The 15,072-nt window shown below is 42.2% G+C and overlaps 1 long non-coding RNA gene across 1 annotated transcript in view; it reads left to right on the top strand.

Annotated features, from left to right (window-relative positions):
- Positions 1–1,401, top strand: part of LOC123380728 — a 28,120-nt gene extending 26,719 nt beyond the window's left edge. The window contains exon 2 of the long non-coding RNA XR_006586819.1: positions 714–1,401. This is a non-coding gene — a long non-coding RNA (uncharacterized LOC123380728). The remainder of the gene's footprint in view (positions 1–713) is intronic.
- The last annotated feature ends 13,671 nt before the right edge of the window (positions 1,402–15,072 follow it).

Below are 15,072 nucleotides of genomic sequence, written 5' to 3'. Positions count from 1 at the left end.
TGAAACCCCTCGCCCAGGGGGTATATATCTGACCTGATATATTCTCCCTTAATGCCTCCACACCTCGGTTTGTGTTGAATTGGGTTTAGATTTGTTCATTTTGTGTGTGTCTGTGATTGTTTCTTGATTAGTAGTGGATGCCTGAAACATAATGAATGTGTCCATGAGCTGGGGCAGGAAGACCCAGAAACTCATGGCTGCTACAGAAAAATGGTCCACAAGTCAGATGATTGGTTTGTAGTTAACACTCTCTAAGCAGAAAGGATTACTGCAGGGACACAAACTGAAGAAAAGTAGGTGGGCCAGAGTCATGACGGTCAGAGCTATCGTCAGATCAAAAGCCAGAAAGAGAGAATGCCCCAAAAACTGGAACAGCATCCATGTCAGACAGCCTCCAAGGTCACGGTCAAAGCCTCTACGCAGGCTGAGGAGGAGGAGCAGAATCAAGCAGGGAGAGGGGATAGCAGAAAGAACCATGACCCTCGGGCTACTTTTATCCCTTTGACTTTGGGTTTTTATGCCCTACCTAGTTCAGGGCGCGTAGCTAACGGAGTATACCGCACAAAGCTGGAAACTGTGTGGTCTGTGAACTTTCTGGCCGGCAGAAAATTGCTCTGTTCCAGACATCATGAGGGTCTAATGTGACTCTCATCCTTTTCTGTTGCCACCTATTTCCACTCTCCCTGTATAATCTACTTCTGGTTTCATGTCAGCATCCGGCGAGATAATATCTACTGACTGATCACTTAAGATCTATCAGATACTGTGCTGGGGAATACAGCGGGTGCTATGGAACTACAGTTTCCGTCTTCACAGAGCTACAGATGAGCGGAGGAAGACCTACCAAGGAGCAGGTGTAAGATGGAGCAAGAAGAGCCGTGATGAGGAAGAACTCACGGCAGAACCCCAGCACGGAGTTCCCTGCCTCGTCTGAAACCTGAGGTCAGACACTGTGGAAGTACGTACTTCCTTTTTGAGAACCTCTGGTTTGTTTGCTTCTGCCCTGTGACAGCCTTCATAGTCCCTATCCGGATAGACTCCAGCCACCTCCCTCTTTTTCCAGTTTGGCTTTCAGACTGCGGTGTTGGGTTCAGTAACAACGCTCCGCTGGCCCGTCTGCTACTGAGCAATCATCTCACCTGTTTCACGTTCACTCCCTGTCGCCCCGTGTGCTTGGCCACTATGAGCCCGTCCCATGCGATCAAGCTCAGATCTTCACACCCTTGGCTTATGAGGCATGCCTTGACTTCTACTATTTTGCTGAGCAGATTGAGGACATCTGGGGAGAACTCCCTGAACCTTCCGCTCCCTGCACCGAAATATTTCTTCGTGGTTCCTTCTCTGCTTTTTCCCTCCTGTCATAGAAAAAAAATAAAAAGCAACTTCCTTTTTCAGACCTCATTATGCCATCTGTATTTGTTTGTTTTGTTAATGTTTATGTGAGAGAGAGAGAGAGAGAGAGAGAGAGAAAGAGAGAAAGAAAGAGGGAATCACAAGGAGGTTCCATGCTGTCAGAGCAGAGCCTGACACAGGGCTCGATCCCACGAATGGTGAGATCACGACATGAGCAGAAACCAAGAGTCAGATGCTTAACCAACCGAGTCTCCCAGGTGCCCCAGCACCCATGATTTTGATTACTGCCTACTGCCTCTGAAAATCCTATTCTCTTTCTCCTTGTGCATCAGTTGTTTGCTCTCATTGGTTCCTTCTGTCTATATTGAAAACATGTAAAAACCCCAAATCTAAAGCACATTTTACCTGATCCTGAGATTTCATTTTAAATAGTACTCTGTCATGATCCTTATTTTCACAAACCTTGTCAGATCTAAGTGCATTTGGCTTCGTTTTCTCACCAATTATACATAATTCCTTTTTGTTCTTTTGTAATATTAATGATTGCTGTTAGTTGTGGCATCACTGTGGCTTCCCCCTCTTCTGCTCTGATTTGTGGAAAAATATCTCCAGTGAGGTCTGTTCAAAGGATGATACCGAAGCACCTTTGCAGTCAGAATAGACCATCTATGCCGGGTCCCAGCTCCACCAAGTGGGTAATACGTGGCCGCTCTAAATCTCTAATTTATTAAGCTGGTGTAAGGTTTACACTAAAAAAAAAAATCTTTTTTTAATGTTTATTTTTGAAAGAGAGAGAGAGAGACAGAATGCACGTGGGGGCCGCAGAGAGAGAGGGAGACACAGAATCCAAAGCAGGCTCCAGGCTCTGAGCTGTCAGCACAGAGCCCGACACGGGGCTCAAACCCACGAACCGCAAGATCATGAGCTGAAGTCGGATGCTTAACCTTGACTGGGCCACACAGGCTCCCAGGTTTATACTTTTTAAATTCTTCTGTATCTTAGAAGCGTTCTTGGAACAAAGGGACCACTTAATAAATATTAGCTTTATCACAGTTTACTTATCTTCCTCATTCATTCTCTGGATGCCGAGGTCCTACCATCAGGGGTTTTCATGGAATCAAGCCATATAGCACTGTGGTCTATGCAGCGTAGAGTATCAGGAAGTACTGATGATGTCAGTACTGAAAAGTCACATTTGCTTTCACAGGCATGAATTCACTCAGAGGTAGAAAGGTAGAATTGTACCATTTCAGATGAGTCTTCATTGCTTTCTAAGTTTGAGAATTTCCAAGGGTGAACGGGGAATTTCCACTGTGCATCTTGCTACAACTTTACAATAAATACATTTTATTCCATTAAAATACCTACTGTTCTGGAATTTATCATTATATTATTATTATTGCTCCTTCTAAGAAACTGTCAACTGGAATTGGGTCATTGTATTAATTTCCTCTTGATGCTCCTTCTGGAAGCTCCGGGGAAGGATTTATTTTCTAGGCTTCACAGGTGACCCCAGTTCCTTGGCCCATTGCTCCTTTCTCTAGCAGCATATTGTTGAAAGCCAGCCCGGCATTATCTTTAAATCTCTTTCTAAATATGACTCCACTGCCTTCCTCTTTCACTCGTAAGGACTCTTGTGATTGTCTTGGGCCCACCCAGATAATTCAGCATATTCTCTCCATCTTAAAATCGTTAACTTCTGACACCTGCAGAGGTAGACAAATGGGGGAGGCGGCCTAGCCTCTGTCTAGACGTTCCTCGTATGGGCTTCCACTTGTGGTTCCCACCATGCGCTGGTGGAGATCAATCTCTATCACCAAGTGAGAACGCCCCCTGGGTGAAGTGAAGACTGACAGTCCCAGTAATCAGGTAGCAAACCTACTACATAAAGCCATGAGCTTCCGAGTAGAAGAGACTTGGGTTAGTGTCCTTGTTCCAAATCATCGCCATTAAGGTCATGAAACTTTAAGTTCCTGTGTCTTCATACTCTTGCTAGCATACTAACAACAATGCTACTTTGCAGGATTATCGACTGTATAAAATAAAATAATACCCAGTAGGTACCGGGCATTTAGTAAGTAACAACTACAATGGTTGCTAATAATATCACATATACTGTGATAATAGCTTCTATTTTATCTGCCAGCTGTCACCTTGTATATATAGGTGAGCAGGACTTCTGGTGATTCATCAGTAGGTACAAGGGGCCATGTCACGGGATGGGCTCTCGCACATAAACTCAGACCACACGACATTTCCTGGAGGTGCCAGGGGGAAGTGTGCAGCGATGATATTCTCAGTGATCCGTTTCCGCAGCGTCCATCCCGACAATTTTACCACATCCCTATCTTCCCCGTGCACTGGGTGTACATCTCCGCAAACTCCCGACACCCTGTGCAGGAAACGCGCCTCAGCGTCGGAGCCCGTGGAGCGAAGGCCCAAACCATCTCTGCGGTTAGAGCCGAAAAACAGCTCTGAAAGTTGGCGGCACGTGAAAAATCAGTTTATTGCTTGGGGCAAACCAAGTTAAAACACATAAAGTGTGGTTTGCTGTTAACCTCATGACAGAAGCCCATTTTGAAACTGCACAAAGGATGCCCTAATGTTTCTAGTTTTTAATATCTTCTAGGTTCGTGTACATGACTAGTGTGGTGTTCAACTTATAAAAGCATGTCTTTGTATATCTAAAGCATATTTTATGCCCCGTCTAATTATTTTCCATGCCTGTTTGCCTCATACTATCTCAGAAGAGAAATATTAATATTTTTCCAGGGCGTGGAAACTAGAACCAACCTGTAGACAACTGATCCACTCATGTCCCAGAGACATAACCCGCCAGAAATCAATTTCCCTTAAGTTAAGACCAGTCATCTCAGTGGACGATATAAAGTGCTGGCAGTAATGGCAGGAAGAAATGAGGGTTTTTTATCAAATTGTTTGGCTGGTATTCATCGGCCGTTGTGAGGTAGAGTCTCTGGATGTAATGCTTTCAAAATAGCAATCATTTATTTGAAGTCGAATTCAGCAAAACCTAGGATATGGGTGGAGCTTAGAAACACGGGAGTGTCTGGAGTAAATTCAACACGTATTTAGTGAAACATTCACTAAATAACGTCTGCATATAATTTGAGTGTTGCAGCTTTAATTAGGTACTTAGTTACCTAATCATTGAGCAGTAAGCTAAATTCTATCTGTAAAATACGAGGATTAAAAACAAATACACATACAAGCAAACACGAACTCTGCCCTCAAGGAGCTTTCAATGGGGTTGACAGGTCTGACATAATTAGTGACAAATTTACTACAAGAGTGAACAATAATGATTAGTGACCAAGAAATGATAATATGCATTATTTATTTGGGAACCGAAGGAAAATGAGCTTGATAAAATAGGTGCCACAAAACCAGAGAAGGGCTTGCATTGTTTCCTTGGCAACAGGTTCACGTGGGAAAGTACTGAAACAAAATTGGAAAAAAAATGGGTAGAAGTCAGATTATAGACATGACGTTCTCTATACATGTACCTACAAATAAGACATTTGTAATTTTAACTGCACACAACCTTTCATGATCTAAGATTTTCATATCAGATTTAACATTGAGAATTTTTTCTTCTAAATTAGAGCCACCAGCTACTGAGAAAATGTGTCTGTGGTGCTTTATTAAATAGTATGGACGGTAATTCGTTTGAAGAATTAGTTTCAGGCAGTACGTACTCCGTGACAAGCATCATCTTATTTCAGGCACGGGGGACACAGAAACCAGGAGGGTTAACGTGGAGATTGCCTTCGTAAAGCTGAGCCAGTAGGCCTGAAATCAAGTTGACGGACATTTACAAAACAATGTGTCCTGACAGAGACATCAAATTTCTTATTTAAATGCCTGTCTAACAAGGGTCAGGTCCTCTCCCTAAAAGACCCAGGAGCCATGTAGTAGTCGGCGGGGTGAAGAAGATACAGGGCAGGTGGGGAGGGGGCGTCATAAGCAAGAGCCTCCAGATTAGCCTGGCCAAGAGATTTGCAAAGAACTGAAGACTTTGGAAAGAATCAATATTTCCTGTAAAAAGTTTGTGGCTGTGATGAAGAGAAAAATATATGTGAATGAATTTGTTGCAGGATTTACTGGTCCAACAGTGTTGGTTCAGGACACGGCTGGAAAAGACCATAATTTATTGCTGAGTAAATGAATAAAGGGTTACAGTTCTCTGTACTTCACTTTTGTTCAGTCTGACAGCTCACCAAGAATGGATTCAACAGCACGAGCCAGGCATGGGGCCTGGTGTTGGGGTGCTGAGATGGAAAACACACAGTTCTTGTGCTCAGGGGGACTCACCAGTTGAGGGGGGGGAGGGGGCGGCCTGTCACAGGCAGTCCAGTGACACAGGCGGTCAGACTGTGATCTGAATTCTGAGCACGTCCGGAGGTTGGAACAGCAACAAAGGGCACTTTTTTTTTTTTTTTTTTTGGCCTCAGAGGACAGAGATCACTTGCCAGAAACGCTGGTGCATGAGCTATTTTATGAGTGTGCTTCATTTGGGAATTTTTAAGTTAACTACTTGGATGAGGAGCTCAAAATCCACAAATGGGAAGCCCCATGAGGTCACAGGAAGCATTTCATCTCACTATTAGCTGCTTCAAACACTTAGAGGAAGATAGGTAGATAAGTAGGTAGGTAGATACATAAGTTGGACAGAATTTTTATTTTGGGTGTGAAGGCAACCAAGCTCAGATAAATTTGATAAATAACAAATTAAAATTTAAAAATATATTTACAAGCTGGAATAATTGTGGTCCTTAACCCACGGAAGTGCAGTAAGGACAAATACAAAGACTTACATCGATTCTGTGTAATCAGATACCCAAGTGGAGGAGCGGAGGGGACCCCCTGCCGAGACGGGTGTCCTGTGCGGGTCCACACTGGGATGTGCCTGTCCCTGAAAGCCGGGATGGTCGGACTGCGGCCGAGGGCTGAAGGGAAGAGCGTTTACATGTCACCAGTGTTGGTCCGTTTGGCAGGTTCTCTGCAGATAACCGTGACTGGTTCTTAGAGCAACAGGTTTAGCAGTGACATAATGGAGCTAAGCATGTTTGCAAAAAGGCAGTCGAGGCAGCCGTGAGTCTCAGTTATTTCATGTGAAAGATGCAGCCTACCCCAGTTCTCGGATTAGGTGATTCTATAGAATTAGAGAATAGGTTTTCGCTGCAGATGGAGACTATCAAGATAAATAACTTCTCTGGGTCACGGTTTCCGGCCTCGGGAAGTCTGGAGGCAGATTCATTCTGTTTCTATAATTTTCAACTTCACAAGACAAAGGCAGAAGAATTCTGAAGAAATTGTGAATACAGCATATCTTTTTGTAAATATACTTTCTTGCTTCTATTTGGATCCAAACCTTTATTTTTCGTGGAATCTTATTTATTCATACACGGAGTGTAATTTGTAAACCTTTTAAGTTCAACCATTTAAAGTAGATTTGACACTTCTAAGCAAAGCCTAGGGTTACAAAGAAACTTGGTTTCCGTATTTTTATGACTTGACATTCAAAATGAAGCTGAAAAATGATCTCAAGAATCAAGGATACAGAGCACTTTGATTTTTAATACATCCTGGGTAGGAGAGAAAGACTTCTGAATCAGAAGTGCTCTTCGCAGTGGAAGTGATGACACCCAATAAGGCCTGGGGTCTTCCTGAATCTTAGTAGACCTTCCCCGTGATACTCCTGATGACGAGGTAAGTAACCCCTGCCGCCTGTTAGGCCACTGCCATCGAGCAGGGAAGGGAGTGCAAAGCAATCTGGTTGTCCTGATGAATACATGAAAATTAATATGCTTCACTGGGGTTAGGAATTTTATCCTCCTGAAAACAAAATTTTATTAGCTTTATAAGGTGCCCATCGTGTTATGTTAAAGCAATCAAGAAAGGAAAGAATATTCAAGAGTATTTCCATGAGCTTGTTTATTTTTTTTGCAGCGGGGGGAGGGGAAGGGCCTTAGAAACAAACAAGACCAAGTTGAGAAACTAAACTATGACAATAATACAAGTATTTCAAACATCAAGAATGAAAGGAGAAATCTCAGCACGCTCTAAGATTCAATGTATGGCCACAAAGTGTGACCAGGTACCCCTGCCAGGATGCCTTGTGACTTATTAACCCTGTGGTATGCTTCACCTTGAAAATATGTCTTGTGTTTGGAGGCACTATGAACATGCGTCCTGAGGGGATAAATAGATGAATGAGGCAGAAAAAGAATGAGTCTCAGCCACCGTGGTGAAACACCAACCATGGTTAAGTTCAAACATTTGTCTCCCTTGTGTCTGCATCCGTGCCCCTGGGCATGATCAAGGAAAGGCCCAGAAAGGCTCATTGCATCTCACTGTAACTGTCGCTAAGCTCACAGGGGTTCTGTGTGCTCACCTGCCGTCCTCCTGTGTTTCCTGGTTGGCTCACTCTTCCCCTCCGTTAGATGACTCTCACATGCTTTCTTCTGTCTTCACACATCTTCCACACCTTCTCTCCATCCTTGCCTGGAGCTGATGATTTGTTACTTTGGAGGTAGTATCCATCATCTCACCTACAGTCAATCCCCCCCACCCCCGCCTTGTACATACTTGTACATACGTTCCATTCCATCCCTTCTGGACTCCTGGAGATCGGCTCCAGCTACCCCCGCTCTCTCCTGTATGTTTGAACGTGTTGATGTTTTTCTCCCCGTCTTATAGAAATGCTCTTGATTCCACTTACTCCAATCGCTGCCCCATTCCTCCGCCTCTCTCTACAAGACACTTTCTCAAAGTTGGCTTTACTGACTGTGCCCAATTCCTTTTGTCTCAGTGTTTCTTAAACTTGCTCTAGTTGACTTTCAGCACAAGGGAAACTCCAGGGAGGCTGCTCACTGTAGCCCGCAGTCAGTCCTCAGCCTCTTCTTGATGTCTTAGCCGGATCTGACGCTGATGACTCCTCTTTCCTCCCTGACAGCTTTCATCACCACACTTCTGGTTTGCTGCGCTTTCTGTTTTCTCTCTGTACCTTCTGGTGGCTCCTTCTCAGTGTCATTTCCCTTGGTGGCCCCTCATCTTCCCACCTTCCCGATGGCGTGATGATCTCAGTCCTTGGGTCTCTCCTCTTCTCGTCCACTTTAGTCTCCCGGGAACCTTATCCAGTCTCATGATGTAAATATCACTGCTGACTTTCCAATGCTGTGTCTGTACACAGCCTTCTAGAAACCCTGACCATAGATGCTTAAAGGTCATTGCAAGCCTCACACACCCTCAGTAAAACTGCGTTCCTCCACCTCGGCTTGGCCCCTTAATTAGTAGCAGTTCTGTTGTTCCAACTGGTTAGAAAGAGTGGAGGCAGCCTTGAATCCTCTGATCACATCTCACATCCAACCTGCAGGATTTCTCTTTGCTGTCTCATCGTCCTGAACTCGGCATCTGACCACGCTCACTCACTGCCTCCACTGCCCCCTGGTCGCGCACTGTTATCTCCCTGTGTTAGTAGCAGCAGCCTGGGAGAGGGAATGTTTGCTCCCACCCCAGCCTCTCCGTGGGCTCTATCCATAATGCAATAGCCAGTGCAGTCTTTAAAAAATTAAAGATACTGTTCTGTTTTTCTGCCTAAAACCCACGAGGGCAGCTTAAGAGCCAGTGAAACTGATGGTTGTTTCTGCTGTGGGCAAGATGTTTCTTAAAATGTTCTTTTAAAGTTAACATGGCGACACATTATCTGTCCTCTGTAATTTTGCCTTAAGCATGCGTTCGCACAAAATCAGTGGCGGTGAAGATTAGGTTAAATGCCTTTGGCTCGTTTACAAGAAAACAGAGAAAAACCAAAAAAAAAAAAAAAGCTGTTAAATCAATACTGTTATACTTTTTTTCCCCCATGTTTACTGGATGCTCTATTTCTTGTGAAGCAGGAACATTATTTTCAGATCCTATCTTGATCTGGAGCTTAGCGGTCTTTGTCAGTATTTGCTTCAAGGAATATCTGTTAGTAGTAATGACTCTGGGTTTTGCCAAAAAAAGAAAACCCTCAAATGTGCGAACAGTTGCAGATAATAAGGGTCACAGTTGTGTTAGATTTATTTCAGAAACTGTAGGTTTTTGTCTTAAGACTTAGAGGAACATAGCCATAAAAGCTGAATTTGATTTGAAATGCATTCTTGAGTCTTAGTAAGATGGGGCAAAGAGAAGTATTTTGCCCTTCCTGTATTGTTCCCACTTGTCTCCAACATTTGTTTTCAGATTCAAGAGAATCTCATTTCAACAGTTGTGTTCTAAAAATGAAGGCAATCTTTTAGTCTATTAGCTGTCAATAAATTTTCATTAGAAACTGTTAACTGTAAATAAATTCTCATTAGAAACTTTATAATTTTGTAACCAAAGGCATTAAAAACATATGAAAAGATGATTTTATCTTTCATAGTCTAGTAAGATTTCTTTCCTTCATTTTAGGGAAAAGAATGAGGTTTGTAGATTTCCCATTTTACATTATAGCTGAAATTGCTAGAAAATGATTTTTGTAGCTTCTCATTTCCCAGTGATTATTTCAATAGATACATTCGCCCTTTCTTGTACACACTGCATTATGTCAAGAAAGTTCCTATACCAAAGACCAATTTAAAAACTAATGCTAGGAGGTACTCAGTACATTAAGTATCTTTTAATCAAAAACATTAAAGAAATCAGTGTGCTAGAAAAACACAAAAAAGATACTGTTAAAAGTTAAAGGAGAATGGTTAAGTTGGCAAGGATGAGCTCTTACGCACTCCTGGTGGGAGTATAAATTTGCACAGCCACTTTGGAGAAGTGTTTGCCCGTAGGCACACCCAATGACTCAGAAACTCCACTGATGGAAATGTATACATATGCTCCAGGAAACCATTACAAGAATATTCATTGAACGATTGTTCCTGATACTTGAAAGTTGAAAACAACACAAGTCACAGATGTCTATCAACAGAAGAATAAACTGTAATATACTCATACAATGTTGTATTATATATATGGCTTGAGTAATTTCAATAGACAAGCCTGCCTATGACAATATGGATGACTAGAGCAATATAATTTTTGTTTTAAATTTTTTAATGTTTTACTTATTTTTGAGAGAGAAAGAGAGAGTCAGAATGCAGGTGGGGGAGGGTCAGAGAGAGAGGGAGACACAGAATCCGAAGCAGGCTCCAGGGTCTGAGCTGTCAGCACAGAGCCTGATGCAGGGCTCGAACCCACAAACTGCAAGATCGTGACCTTAGCCGAAGTCAGGTGCTTAACTGACTGAGCCACCCAGGCGCCCCTAGAGTAATATAATTGAGAGTGAAATAATTGAGAATAATCTATACACAAAAGAGCATATACTTTATGATTCTATTTTTATAAAGTTAAAAAACAGACAAAATTAAGCAATGGTAGTTAAGTCAAAGTCCTGGTTACCCTTTGGGAGTGTAGCCTGAAATGAGATTTGGTGTTGAGGGGACTTTTATGAGATCATAGTTTTCTCTTTCTGGTTTCTGGTTACAGAGGTGCATTAAATTTGTGAAATTTTATCAAACTGTATATTTATGATTTGTGCGTATTTTATATATATGTATTACACTTCAATAGAGCATTTCGTAAGTTGATGATAATGAGTGTGGTTTATCAGGTGAGGAGAGTTGAATGACAGGCCGCTAAGTGATCTCTTTGCATACCAGTAATCTGGTATAATTTATCTCTAGTCCAGCATTTGGTCTCTGTTGGGGCTTTCTGTGTTGACTACAGGAAGAGATGCCAAGTCACATTAACTAACCTCACAAGATCCTGATGAATAAGCAAGAAGGTCAATATATTAATCAGCAATGAAGACTATTCTTTTCCATGACCTGCAGTGTTCAGATTTCCTACTTAGGTTAGACCTTTCCTTATCATCAACTTCACAGAGTGGAGAATGAAAGCGGCTAAGGTGAAGTGTCATGGAGCCCTTGTCATTTAGAAGATGGTGACGCTCAGTCACGTGTTCTTTGGCAAACAGTTTTTGTTTCCAATGGCTGTGGACGGGTCCCTCATGTTTCGTGTCTGTCGGTCTGGAGGATACCAGATAGACCATACCACCTGGGACCCGTTCCTTCCTCGGACTCTGAGGCTCGGTGCTTTCTTCACTTTGACGCAAGCTCTCTGTAGGTACAATGCAATGTGCATGACGTGGTTGGATGAGGCCCAGGACGCCTTGATACTTGGGTGGGGGCCTCACATGTTTTCCCCTCGTACATATGTTCACGGTCCCTTTGTTGACTCACGCGTGTTTACTTGTGTTCACAGGGCCATTTAAGCTTCATGTTCTTTGTGGGAACTTCACCGCCTCTGTGCTACCTCCTGCATTAGTCAGGCTTCTTGTTAACTTGCATTCGTTTCTTTAAAAGCCGTTCTTTTAAACTAGACTTAAAAGCTCAGGAGACGACCTGTGTGATCGTTACTCTTTTTTTTTTTTTTTTTTTCCCCAGCACCCGGTTCTAGGAACGTACTCGATTAGTTCACAAATATGAGAACAGACATATTTCCAAAACCTCTCCCACTTTTTGGCGGGTCCTAGAACACAGTGGCATCAGAGCGATGAGGACAAAGTCAGCACAAAACGAATTGGTATCGTCACTGAGAGAATCTCAGAGTTTGCAATTAATTAGTTTGGAGAGAATCGCGATGTGACGAGCCCCTTCCTGCCAGTCGTCATCTCCTCCTGGTAGACGTTTAGAGTCAAGCAGCTGTGGGGGTCACGCCGAACAAAGTGAGGGTGGATTGGAAGTTCACATGCTGGTGCCTTCACGTTTTTCTGCATATCCCCCTGGAGCCCCACTCCTTCGGCCCCCTCGTCGGCCAGAGCACACGCACACAGGTGTACTGGATCAATTCCAGAAAGGAGGGGTAGGTGTGCAAGTGAGTGGTCCGGGTCAGGAGCGTGATAGGATCATTTTCTACGGGCTGACCTCCCAGCTGGTTACAACGGCATCAGGGATGAAGCCAGACCGTATGCGAGGCGGGAGGAAAACACGCCATTTAACACGTGTTAACTGTCATTGGGAATGACCTCACCCCATCAGAGTCTGTCCTCTCCCAGCTTTGACATTTGTCTCCAGCAGTGATTCTGAAACTTGGCTATTTACGGTGTCCTTCATTAATGGCCATTTCTCTTTCAGTTTTCTTATTTTTCTGAGAGTTGTGTCAGAACACTGAGAGCAGAGATTGCTGTTCGCCCTGCTTTTTCATCTTCTGTGACTCTCGACACTAGTGGCACATAAATTAGTCAATTAATAGATACTTGTTTAGATTTTAGTCTTTTGAATTAGCACGTTTTCCTAGCGGGAACAAGGGACAGAGGGTTTCATGCTAGAACAAAATACTAATGCTCTGACTAGGGTGCCTGGGTAGCTCAGCAGCGTGAGCATCCGACTTCAGCTCAGGTCATGATCTGACAGTTCGTGAGTTCGAGCCCCGCACCGGGCTCTGTGCTGACAGCTCTGTTTAGAATTCTGTGTCTCCCTCTCTCTGCCCCTCCTCTGCTTGCACTCTGTCTCTCTAATCTCTCTAAAATATAAATAAACGTGAAAAGAATTTTAAAAAATAATGCTGTGACTGAAGACCTGGTAGGAATGAGATAATAATGTGAGATTTCTAGAAATTTTCCTTGCTTTCTCTTTTCAGAGCTATTCAGAAATTTAGCAGTTGTCCCCACCACCGTGTTCTGTTTGCTTCCCGTGGAACTGAGACTTAATTACATAAAACGGCTTCCCGGGGTCAGCGGTTGATTATTTTAAACTTGGATCTGGAACCGCTGTAGTTTCTAAACATGGATTATTGACATCTAGGTCATTCTTGTTTTGCATAGACATCTTGATAAAATTTTGGTTTCGTCTTCTTCTTCAACGCTAATGCAATAAGTAAAAACCCAAACTATTTTCAGGAATCGGGCTTATTTCCATCTTCCTGTTTTCCCTGTTTCCTTAGAATAATGGGCTATTGTTTATAGTTCAGAGCTCGAGTTGAGTTAAAAACAAAAACAAAAAACAAAATCTTGTTCTGGTAATTACTTTTTGTTTTCTTTTGAAAGAAACTTCAGTGTTCTATGAGAAAAATACTGGATTCTTTTATTTAATATTCTCTGTTCCTCCCTTTATCCCTTCCTCCTTCCTTTACAACAAAATATTTAAATTACAAATATTTCATCTCTTGTAATTTTACCAGATTAAAATTTGTAAGCTACCATGGTTCATTACAATAATTGTTCTTATAATTAAAAACAGATTTTATTAAATAAATTCATATATCACGTAAGGGGTATGTCTTTTGAAAAGAGTGAAAAGAAAATAATCCTTTGCCACTACAGGTACTTTTTTTCTTTTCTAATTTTCAATTCTTATCACTGTTAAAGAAATCTAACTTTTTTTTTTTTTTGTTCCTGGAAGGTATTTCTTTCTGTTGGCACCTTTTCAATTTTGAAAATAAGCTCCATGAATGTTTTAAGTGCGCTAAGTTATAGCTGCATTCTGAATGCAAAGACCACTTGTAAGTTGATAGAAGTAATAGTCGTCATTTCTCAAAAGCCCAATGATGATATTGAATTCTGCCTTATTCTTACAATCCAATAGTAACCTTGCTCTGCAAGGATAAGATATTGTACTTGTGCTCAAATACTTTTCCTTTTCTTTCCATCCGGCAGACTTTTAAATCAAAGTGAAAATTGTCATATTTGCTGATTAGATAGTTGAATATTTAGCTTCCTTTTCTCATTCACAATGCACATAGAAGTGTATCCGTATCGTAGGGAATCATTATATTTGTGTGGCATTTATGAGAGATGGGCTAAAACGATGCTGTTTAGAAAGCAGTGTAAAAGAGAAGGCAGAGTGAGAGAGGCAGTAAACTCAGTGGAAGGGCGACTAAACATCAACACGGTAATTATTATTTCCACTTACTTTGTGACGACGTCATTGTCATCCCAGGCTGACCAACAGCTTGGTATTTAATTGCTGTGAGAGTCAAAAGCTAAGCCAACCACAGTGGTTAAGGGTGTGAATGTGAAATCCTCCAGTCCCTGTTTAAATTGGAGTCAACACTAATTAGAAACACAGCCTTGTGCAAGGAACTGAGACCTTCTAAATAGAATTTTCCTGGCTTCTAAAGCAGCAACCCTAATATTAACCTATGTAATTGGTGGTTGTCAGAATTTAATAAGGATGAAAAGTAAAAACAGTGTGGTGTTTGGAACGTGGTGACCACAGGATACCATCATTATCCTAATCTATGCACATAGACAGAAACTGTGCCATAAATTATAAACCGGGATTAATATTGGGTGTCACTCTCATAATAACTTAGATGGGCGACTAAGCATTCATTTTTCACTTGGGTACTGAGCCCCTACTATGTGCCAGGGGTTATGCTGAGCACCCCAGCAGACAACACAGACACACATCCACTCCCTTGTGGGGCTTATCTTCCAGCAGTTTCCATTCTTAGTTAAATAAACATTCTCCCACACTCTGCCTTCCTTGTAGAAGAAAAACAAGATGCATTCGAGGTTTTCATGACACTGGATTACTTGCAAACGGCTTTATGTCTCAAGTAGTCAAATTTATGGTGAGATGTAGGTGTTTTGGTTTGTGTTTTAATAACGTTAAAGTGGAATGTAGGTGGTGGACAAAAGAAACAGCGGAGCTTTGTGCGGAATCATAAACGTAGATGCACTAA

This window comes from Felis catus, chromosome D2 (assembly GCF_018350175.1).
Source record: "Felis catus isolate Fca126 chromosome D2, F.catus_Fca126_mat1.0, whole genome shotgun sequence".
Taxonomy (NCBI): Eukaryota; Metazoa; Chordata; class Mammalia; order Carnivora; family Felidae; genus Felis; species Felis catus.
The sequence above is the reverse complement of the archived record's forward strand: the minus strand, read 5'-3'. Positions and strand labels throughout refer to the sequence as shown.